The sequence below is a fragment of the Apus apus genome, chromosome 3, assembly GCF_020740795.1.
Source record: "Apus apus isolate bApuApu2 chromosome 3, bApuApu2.pri.cur, whole genome shotgun sequence".
Classification (NCBI taxonomy): Eukaryota; Metazoa; Chordata; class Aves; order Apodiformes; family Apodidae; genus Apus; species Apus apus.
In genome coordinates this window covers 67,066,887-67,076,939 of record NC_067284.1, presented here as the reverse complement: position 1 = coordinate 67,076,939, position 10,053 = coordinate 67,066,887, and the positions used below count along the sequence as shown (strand labels likewise).

Here is a 10,053-nt window from a genome sequence, read left to right as displayed (position 1 = left end):
TGATTTATAGAACTAAAATGCATTTGCTTTGTCAAGCTGCAGGATAAAATGACTACTCGAAGTAAATGCTGTTTTCTGCTGTAACGGGTTTGTGGCTTTGATGAAGATTCCTGTTTACAGGCCAGCCTGGTAGCTCAGCAGACTATTGTTATCATTAACATGCTGACCCTCGGCGATACCACCGGAGAGTGTTTCTCCCTGCTGAGGATGGCAGTTTGCATTGTTCAGGTAGTCAGATGTAATGATGCATTTGAACAGGGTGTGCATGAGGGGGAGGCTCGAGTAATCCCATCTCTTGGTGAAGTGGAGTGGGAAAGCGATGGTGGTAGTAATTATTAATTTATTTTTTTCTGTCTGCATCTTTCACTCTGGGTCAAGCTGCATAATGAGCCCCCTCCTGTAGCAAAAGTGATGTTTCTAGGCATAGACATGGTGGTTTCCTGACTAGTCTGAGGGATTTCTAGCAGTGCTTGTTTTCACATCATGTAAGTTCAGATGATGAAAAAAAGTCTCTAAGCAAGACCTTCTCGTCTCTCTCAGCTTCTTCCCCCTCTTCTGGGCATGCAGAGTTTTCTGTTTTTGCATGGAAGGGGCAGACGAAGGAAGAGGCAGGAAAGGGATGTTCCTTGAGGGATTTACCATTCATTGCAGCAGATGACAACATCCAGACTTCATGTTTGGTATTCTGTGGCCCCACCTGGCCCTTCTGAGGGCTCTGGCCCTGTTAGGTACTCACGCACACATGAGACAGGAGACTGCCACCTGTATATGGGATGTAGATCTGCCTGTATGCTAAGGCATAATACCTAAATCCAGGAAAAGAAAAGGAAACTCTTAAGGAGATCAGTGTGAGCAACTTATTTCTGTCAAAATGTGCTTAAATTCCCTCAAGCTTTTTTCTTTTCAACACGTTTTTTTTTTTTCTGTTTGCAGAACGTAGGTTGAAATGTTCTTTGCCCTCAAAAGCTCTCATATCCTCAATGATTTCAGGCACTTATTACTCCTTTTCAGAACGTTAGTTGCAGTGTTAATGTAAATGGATAACTTAAATGAAGAATAGTAGGGAGCGTATAGGTGTTTTCAGGTAGATAAGAAAATATAAATCTCGTATGTTTAGCACAGCTAGTGGTTGCAGTCTCCTTGGCCAAGGAGGCCTAGCAGCTGGTAGGAAAGGAGGCCCTTGGGTTTTTTCCCCCCGTCATGGAGGGAAAAATATGTTATAAATGGCGATGGTTTGCAAATTCTTTTACTCAGTCTTTCTGGTGTTGTCTAGTATAATGAGAATATTGTAGAGTTTGAAATCTTGGTTTTGCACTGAAGATCCAGCAGTTATGAGATCATTAAACTGTACGGTGGTGTTTTTAATGTCACCAATGTAACTTTTCGTGATAAATGCCCAGCCCCTCCCCAACAAGCTGCAAAGCAAAAATGACAAGTACTGTAATGTTGAAATTGGATCTAAAAGGATTTAGCGAACTGAGCATTTGCCGTATTTAGCATCATCAAAGTTCCTTCCTCTCATACTTCAATGATGCTTTGCTGATCTTCTGATTAGTCTGATATACTGTTTCTCTTAAATCACCTACATAACTATTCCTAAGCCCTCCCCCTTTATCTCTTCTTGGGTGAAATTTGTGCATATACTCCTAATTAGCTATTAGGAAAAAATTATAAAGCTAAAGAGTACATTTGGTCCATATCGGGCTGTGCCATTGATTTGCTCAGGAATCTGTGATACTGTGTTCCTTTCCCTGTGCATTGCGACTGACAGCTTGTAGCAAAGTCAAATAAGATGTTTAACAAACCACATGTCCTATCGTTTTTAGCTTTACCATTGTATCCCTGTGGCTGTGAGCCAGAGATAGATACAATGCCTCTTCTAGTGCAGTGCAACTTTGCCTGTGTTTTGTGCACACGTGTGTCTGTGTGTAGCCAGTTCCATATTTCTCTCCCTCGAAGCAGGGTTAGCTGGAGAAACCAGTGTTGAGCTGCACAGAACAATTTGAAACAGAGTTTTGAAAGGCAGAAAAAAAACCCAGTATTTCTTTAGTCAAAGGTGAAGAAGCTTCTCTGCTTTGGGGTCATTCTACCAGGGAGGGAGAAAATGGGTTGTTCTGGTGAATGAAAGCTGCAAATATCAGTGTCCCAGCACAAATACTGAAGTTGGTCAGAAAGAGAAGACAGCTTGCTGTGCCACTTGATATCTGTCTCATCTGTGGTGTTGCCATGGGCTTTTGAATGCCAGCTGCAATAATTAAAGTCAGGTATTTTTGCTATGCGTTACAAGAAAAAAAAACACATTAAAATCCCAAATAATTTTGTAGCTCTTTCAAAATTCATCCTAACACCGATCATCAGAGCTCACAGTTGTGACTGTGGCAGGATGACTTCAAGCAAGGGGGACAGCAAGCTGTGAGTTAAAAGAAAAATATGGTTAAAGGCCACAAATATGATTTTTTTTTTTTTTCTGATATATTTACTTACAGCAAGCAGAAGAAATTGGCCTGAGGACAATACCTGGATTTTAGCCTTGCTTTATCTCCCACTCCTCCTCCATCATCCTTGCTCACTGGCTTTTTTTTTTTTTTTTTTTTTTTTTTTTTTTTTTTTTTTGTAGTTACCATCATTTTCCATGTATTAATGTCTCTCTGCACGATGCCCGTCCCTTTTACTTGTGGGCATTTAATGACTCAGTCTTAGGTCTGAAGTCTCATGGTCTCTCCGTGCTAGCAATTTCTCTCTCTGCCCTCCTGCCTACTACTTGCACTTGCCACACTCCACTGCGTAGTGAGCAAACGAGCACCAAAGCAAGCGCCCGCACACGCCATCTTTCTGAGCTCAGCCTGCCTGCTGCTTCACGGGAACTCGCCCGATTTTGCAGACGTAGTTATTGAGATTGATCACAATGGTGAAACGTCTGCCAAGCTGCGTTATTTGCACAAATACACTGTATGCAGTTTTGGTACAGTGGGGCTCGACGCAGTGATTGCCTCTTTTCATAGTGCTAGTTACGGCACGTGTCATGGGGGAGAAAACAATTTTTATGAAGTTTGCTCTGCTTTTGGCAGGGGAAAGCCATTCTGGTGGGAAAAACCTAATTAAGACCAGTTGCACTCAAGTCTTAGCAGAATGTTTAACTTAGCTCACTCTGAGTTAGTCCCATAAAAATCAATGGGATGATGTAAAACAATTCAGACAACACCACCTATAAAATCTAAGTAATAGCCCAGTCACGTAAGCGGCCTGCGAACCCTTGAGAGGAACTCTCGCTGCCAAAGTTTTCAGGACCAATGATGGGTTTAGGCCAGTTCCCTTTTGGGGTGCTCAGCTGGAGATCTGTTAATGAAGAGGTCCTTGATGGTCCATTCCCTGAAAATGAAATGTGCCCAGCACTGCATCCAAAAGTTGAGCCATCCTAAATTATCAAAAATACTGGTCACTTGTGCTTATTTTAGGAACCTGTATTCTTCCCCAGTTTCCTCTGTAGGGTTCATCTTGAACTGAATTGATGTTCATCAAAAAGGAGAATTAAAGCCTTTGAACCTGATTCTTATTTAAACTAAGGCCACTTACGAGTGGTTCTGCAATACATAAGCACTGTAAAGTACAAAGTATAACCACCCTAATACTCCTTTCCACAACAGGAGCAGGGCAAAGTGGCCTCAAGAGAAGTGAAAATCAAGTCTGTAACTTGCTAACTTGCTAACTTCCATCACAGAGCCTGCTCTTTCCATGCAGACTGCTCTGTCCTGGCAGTCTCTGCACTTCTGGTGGTACCAGCAGTGGGGACAGCCTAACGGACAGTTGTTTGTTTCAGAATTAAACTCCTCGTGGTTTTTCCCCTCAGCTGTATACTTCCTCCTTCAAGGGCTTTATTGTTGTAGTGTTTCAACATCGTTCTCAGCATTCTTAAAGTCGGAAGGCTGCTCTCTGGTGATCTGCAGCAAGGAGAGTAAAGCTGCTTTGGAAATTTCAGAAAAGCAAAAGTAACTGTCCTGATTCCTCTCAAGAAAAAAGAAACATAGGTGTCTAGATGGAACATCTTTTTCACTTAAAAATCTTGGTTTCAAGAAATTTAATTGATGCCCCCAGGCCTCTTTCCTTTTGTATTTTTAAAAATTTTGAAGAGGCTCTCTTGTGAAACAGCAGAGCTTTCCTTGAAACTGCCTGGGAAATGAACCCGTTTTTTAATCAAGTAACAAAATCCATGGGTTGCAGTACAAGGTCTGTGTGTTGCATGTATCAATTAATGCTTATTAATCAGTTTTTGCAGTTTAGCAGATTGTAGTTGGAAGCTATTAGGGAGAGAATCGGGAGAGGAATACTGTTGCATGACTACAGTCAGTTTTCCTGTTTGTGTCCTTTGGATTCAAGGTGTTTGTATAATGAAGTTGGCACGTTGATATATGATCTATTTTTTAATGTCATTACAATTTTAGTTCCCTCTGCCTTTTTGTCATTGGGTTACATTTAAGCACAGCAAGATCAACTTTAAACTTCCTTACTCAACAGCTTTATTAGTTATAACGCACCGTGACCTTTCTCAACATTCTTAAAGAAAAAGATACAGTGTAATGTCACTTTACTTTGCTTATTGTTCTTTGTTGTGGTGAACAAAGCATTTTCTACAGTGGCTATAGCACATAATTATACAGCTTTCAATAGCGGTGTCTTGGCACATATCAAAGTTCAGAAGAGCCTTTAGAAAAAAAAAGATGTTTTGTGGCAGCCTAGGGAGGGTCTCATCTTTCCTTCAGAAAATAGTTCAAGGCTCTTCTGTCAAGCTTCCCTACTTAGAGCTTTTTCTCCTCCTGCTTCATAAAGTTTAAAGGGGATTCAGTGGAGTTCTATGATCTATTTCCTTTGAAAGATTGTTCCTTTGCACAGAGAAGTCCTTTGACTTCAAGAGTTCACAGATTCATGTCTTTAGGTATCATATGTCTGACCTTATCAGTTACTCTATTTAATGTAGGAGAAAAAGTCTCAACTCTTTGTGTTTGTCTGTTTTGCCTCTGTGAAATGATTTGGTGAAAAGACCATCCTTTTTAACACACCACTGAGAGGCCGTTTCTGACTGTAACCTACCCTGTGGCTCTTCTAAAAAAAAAATAATAAAAAAAATTGTCCTTGTGTTTTGTGTATGGATGATTTCACAGTGAGAATAGAATTATACAAGGACAGACACACATAAAAAAATCTTTTGCTCTTTTTTCCTAAATGATCTATTGGCTATTTTGGTGGCTGCTACTCTGGTTCCCCAACAGGCACAACCATTTAACAAACACAGAGATAGCGGCTGGAGTGCTGGGCCAGCAGTAGGTTTTCCCTTGCTTCGACCTACCCCAAAGGCCTTCATAATTAATTGTCCTTCAGAGATGAGGAAAGTTCAGAGACAGTGTGTGTAGCGATGTCTATTGTCTGACATTCAGTTCTCCTTCCCTCAGCTCTTTTTCTTCATTCCACAAAGGGTTATCAATAGGAGCAGGGAGCAAGCTCTCTTCTAACAGCTGCTGGTGGTGGCTGTAGCTTTCTGTGGAAGGTATCATTGTGTTCAGCCATCTATGGATTAAATGGCTGGAAAAGTTCTAACAGCCCTTTCAAACGGGCGTGTTTATTTCATCTAGATTACACAGACCTATTTAGCTAATTAAAAACTTTCTCAGAACCCCTTCTCTCATATTCAGGAGAAGAAAAAAAATTAAAACGCTGCTGTAATTATGAAGAATGGCTGCAATGAAACTTAGGTAAATAAATGAAAAATCTGATCTGTCAGCTTTGATCAAAATGCACCCAAATAAGCACAGCCTTGTTTGCTGAGTTGTTACGTGGTTTTGTTTTCTGGGTTGGTTTTGTTGGGTTTTTTTTCTTAGAGGGTAGAAAGGTGCAGAGCAGAAAAAGCATAAAAGAAAACATTGGTATAAACTGTAACAGAAACAAACACTTCCCCAATTCAAAAAACTGCCACAGTTCATGCTGCTTCTGCTCATAACATCAAAGTGCAAAGAAGCTGGAGTTTGCTAAACAGATTACTACCATTGTCCCTTCTGCAATTAATTTAGAATCCTCTGTGGCATAATTATTAAACTTCATATACAACAGAACAAAATCATATACATGCTTCCTTGTTTTCCCCAATGATATGATAAACAAAGATATGGTGCAGTTATAGCAGATAGGCAAGAAGTATAGTCACATTAGGACTGTTTATTAACAATCGTTATGTTACTGCTTCAATTAATTGGGCGAAGCCAAAAAGGACAAATACAATCATTCTTCCACTGAACAGTTTAACTGGCAAATTAGGGAGTTTTTAATATATTTTTTTGTCTTAAAAAAAAAAAGAAAAAAAAAGAAACAAAAATGAAACCCCACTCCGAACCTTCACCTGCATTCTTTATAAATACATCACTTTGCAAAGAAAAGGAATTATCATATAAAACATTTGCTGGGCTCCATCTCACTTCCTTACTGTTAAGAAGGAACACAGAACAATCAAGATCAATTATTGTACTGATTAAGTTATTATACTTGGCATTTTGAAACAGGTTTTCTGTATTTAAGAAGAAATTGCATACAAAGTAGATGCAGCTAATACAGTAATGCAAAAAAAGATCATAAAAAATTAAAGTTATTCTTATGAATCTTTCATTAGAAGCAATGAAAAGGGACACTGGTGAAGCCAAGTGCTTTGTTCTTCTGAGCTCCTCTTGTAGGGCCAGATCCTGCAAACAATTACGTACTTGAGCGTTCCTTCTGTGAGAGTCCTGTTGGCGCCTTCAGCCTCTCCTGCTCTTTCACAGTTTCCCCACTTAGGCCTGTGGATTACTACCAGTGTTGTTCTACCTTATCAAACAGATGTTCCCTTTAAAAATTGACAAAAGTCCTGCAAAAAAAAAAAAAGTACCATGGAATCACACAGCTGTATGGAGGCGAACACTTGCTTTTATGCAGGAAGAGCTGTTGTGAAATGATTTAAGGCTACTCAGAGCTTTTCAGATTAGTCCCCACCGCAAATAACATGTTAAGTACTAAATTGCCCTAAGCGGTGTTTTATTACTGATCAATAAAATAGTAATCTTTAAGCGTGGAAAAATATTTTAGTGGGATTTTTCCTGGTTTAGTTCACAGATAGCAGTAAACCAGAAAGAATAACCCACCCAAAAAAAGCAAAACCCATCCTCGTTTGTTTCTAATTTTGCTTTGGGGGAATCCTAGGATTGTTCCAGCTGAATGGTGCATGATTTCTGTGACTGTGCATGTGTGTGCATGTAGTAGTGGTGTGCTGTGTTTTTTTGTTTTGGGGTTTTTGTGTTGTTTTTTACAATATTTAATACAATATTTACTGGTACTCATCCTTATTGTCCCATCCTCTTCTCAAACAACATAACAATCCCCTTCAAAAAAAAAAAAAAAAAAAAAAGAAAGAAAGAAAGAAAGTAAGAAAGAAAGCAACAAAACCAAAACAAAATAAAACTTGGCAAACTCTTCTGACTCCTACTGCCATTTCATTTTGCATTCAACAAGGAGTAGTGGGAATTGAAACATCATCTGGAGATCAAGAAAAGCACCAATTTATAGTGTGTTAGCCTTGCAAAATTCAAGATTTCCTTTGCTAGCTGCACACATTATACCAAACATCTCGCCACTCTCTTGTGGCAGTTGTGAGGAATGGCTATTCCTTCCCGTGTGTGTACTACAGGCCTCTAAAGACTCTTATTTATTCTCTCCCATGTCACCTTGTGTACAGTCTGGTCTGTGACACTGATGGTGATTATGTCATTATTTTGCTCTGGGGGCTTTGGCACATCTGCAGAGCTGATGCACATCTTCTTTGTTACGCTGGCATACGTCCCATATCGCAAATGCTTCATTAGCCTTACTGCCTGCCTCCTTGCCAGACAAGAATACCCAAATCCAAGCTTCTTTTTGCTCTGGTCTTTTGTGTGTGTGATGAGCCTTTATTCATCTTCCTAGTTCTTCCCTGTTTTCTGTTTTTCTATGTAAAACTGATTTCCAGATGTCCATCATTCTCCACAAATCCATTGTAGATGAGGAGTGAGAAGCAAGGTGAATTTTAACCCATGTTGTCCCTCACTCGCATAAAGTCTTATCCCTCACAAGCTGAAATGCTTTTTCATTCATTCTGCATATAGAAAGACTGAGAGGCAGCTCAATTTTAAAACTTGTTTACAGATTAAAAAAAAAAAAAGAGAGAGAGAGAGAAAAAGGAATCACTGATTTATCTTACTATTTAATAAATCCTAGTTGTGGTAATGGGTGACATGCAAGTTGCACATGTTTCTCCCAGACTTTTTAGATTTCTTTTAGATGATATAACTAAATTTCTCACTCAGAACTTCTAGAAAAGCAGCACTGTCCAGTGAAGCAGCAGGTTGTTCACAGACCTTATGGACTGAAATTTCTTAGATCCTCTTTTACTGTGGCACATTAAAAGGACTTAGAATACTTTGTGCTGAGAAAACTGAGGAAAACATTTTGATCCTCTAAACTTTATCTAAGCTGTTCTATGCAAAATGTAGTACCAGAGAGATGTGAAGTAGTTTGTTCGCTCACTAGCTTTGTAAGATTTTTCCTTCCACATCCCACCCACCCCATGCTTTTTCTCCATAACACTGAACTAAATTCTGGGCTGGATTCTCAGTTTCTGATGTAAATCACATCCAGCAAACACTGGAGATAATTAATCTGTGCCAGCTGAATAGCTGTCTTTTGTTGTGTTAGTATATAGTCAAGTGTGTGAATATATGCTAAAAGTTAATTGGAAAGAAGTTTCATTTCTTTATTTCAAAACTAAAAATTAAATGCAGACCTGGATTTGGAGTCACAGAGCCATCCTGTTTATGGGTCTGGGGTGGTGGAGGGCGTTGTTTTTATTTTTGTAAGGCACGCTTGCCAGAAGAGGAGGTCCCAGCCAATACTGCCTCACAGCGCGGGGTCAGGCTGTGCAACTGACTTTAGCAGAAGTCTTACAGATAGGGTTGTGCATCCTATAGGATTTCACATAGGTCACCTTCACGCAGAACACTGTTTGCTCAATATCTTTAACATGTTTTAAAATGGACGGGAGTCAGGCTGTCATACTGTGAATTAGCAAACTGTCATAACCTTTGGAGGCCATGGGAGCATCATGACCTCTGCTGGTTTCTGGCCCAGCTCTGTGGGATCCTGCCCTTTCTCAAAGCAGGTATGCCTGGGCTGAGAGAGCAGTGGCAGCGCAGATTTGCTTGTAGAAATGCCTTCCAACATTGATGTGGAGTTCAATGGGGATGTTGTTTTCAAAGATGCTTAAATCTATAAAGGTGAAATGGTGAGGCTGTGAGGAAGTAACAGCAGAATATTGCAGGAGTCCATGAGGACTGTGTCCTTCATCTGCATGAGAGAGGGATAACCTGGGAGGTGCAGTAGCTATGGTTCAGTATCCTGTTGAAGTGACAATAATAACACAAGAAGTGAAGTTAAGAAATACTGTTCAGTCCAAGAGGGAGTGACTCTTCAGGTACCGGATCACTTTCTTTAGTTATGCAGAACCCAGAGTGCAGAAAAAGAGCCTGAAGTCTTCCTGATGTGTGAGTGTAGGTGGGTGAGGGACAGCCAGAAGGGCTGTCCAAAGGTAATCAACATATTGGAGATGATTTCTCCCTGTAGATTTGGAAGGGGCAAGGTTCATCTTTCTTATTTGCAGAGGGGGAAGGTACGCAGCCGGGCTCTGCCTCGTTTTGTGTGCCACCGGAGGGACTCATGAACTGTCCTCTGCAGGGGGGTGGTTTCAAGGCCATCAGAAGAAGCTGTGTCCGGGTGGTGGTCCAGAGTGCTCAAAGATGTGGCCTTGAACTTCTTTCTGTTCTTAATAGAGAGGCTTTATAGAGAGCAGCAGACCAGGGGGGCATGATCTCTGTCATTAAGCAAAAAGGCAGCTGCATTGATTGGGACTTAGGGGAGAGCAGTGGCATAGACACATAAATGCATTTAAAGCACTAGTCTACAACTTCAGAAAGTTTTCAGAGCAGAGAGGGGAAATCAACATTACAAATA

The 10,053-nt window shown here is 40.3% G+C and overlaps 1 protein-coding gene across 1 annotated transcript in view; it reads left to right on the top strand.

The window, feature by feature from the left end:
* Nucleotides 1–10,053, top strand: part of PROX1 (prospero homeobox 1) — a 50,249-nt gene that overhangs the window by 22,415 nt on the left and 17,781 nt on the right. The gene's annotated exons all lie outside the window — the stretch shown is intronic.